We start from the raw sequence: 890 nt of genomic DNA, 5'->3' as shown, positions 1-890 counted from the left end.
AAACTTGTGTAGGGTCTCACTGTTGTCAGCAGCTACCTCCCATCCGCGCAGTGAAAGCTAATGCAGAGCACTCTGTCACAGTGCCGCCAATCACCGTTGGTTCCCTCCCCTACCGGAATAGAATCACTCTTTTGCGTCTGTCACTAAACGCCCAGTAGGTTACAGGTTGAAGCACGTCACAGTCATTCAGTCATTGAATCCTACTCAGACCACAGACAAGGTTAGACCTTCCGGATTCTCTTGAATGCCGCCATCAGTTCTTGCCTATACACGAAGACTCTGATCTCATGGAATGGCTGGCTCGTTTGTCAGGCGAGCACTCGGTTGTCAGGCGATCAACCATGCATCATGCAATCAGAAATCCAAGATATTCACTAAAGCTCGAATGCTTGTAGAACAAGAATGGTTGTCAGTCACCTTGTTCATAGGTTGAAGAACGAGTGATATCTTAGATAAAGAACAAGTGGAATTTGAATGGAAGAACAATAGTAATTGCATTAATACTCGAGGTACAGCAGAGCTCCACACCCTTAATCTATGGTGTTAGAAACTCCACCGTTGAAAATACATAAGAACATATCTAGGCATGGCCGAATGGCCAGCCTCCAAAGTGAGTTCAATCATAAAAAACATGATCAAAAGGCTCTCCATCTCTAATACAATAGTAAAAGGTCCTATTTATAGAAAACTAGTAGCCTAAGGTGTACAGAATGAGTAAATGAAATAAAAATCCACTTCCGGGCCCACTTGGTGTGTGCTTGGGCTGAGCAATCAAGGAAATTCGTGTAGAGACGTTTTGGAGTTAAACGCCAGCTCCCATGCCAGTTTGGGCGTTTAACTCCAACTTTTATTCTGTTCCGGCGTTAACGCTGGAATTTCTGAGGCCGGAT

The sequence above is a fragment of the Arachis stenosperma genome, chromosome 9 (assembly GCF_014773155.1).
Source record: "Arachis stenosperma cultivar V10309 chromosome 9, arast.V10309.gnm1.PFL2, whole genome shotgun sequence".
Classification (NCBI taxonomy): Eukaryota; Viridiplantae; Streptophyta; class Magnoliopsida; order Fabales; family Fabaceae; genus Arachis; species Arachis stenosperma.
This window is presented reverse-complemented; position numbering follows the sequence as displayed.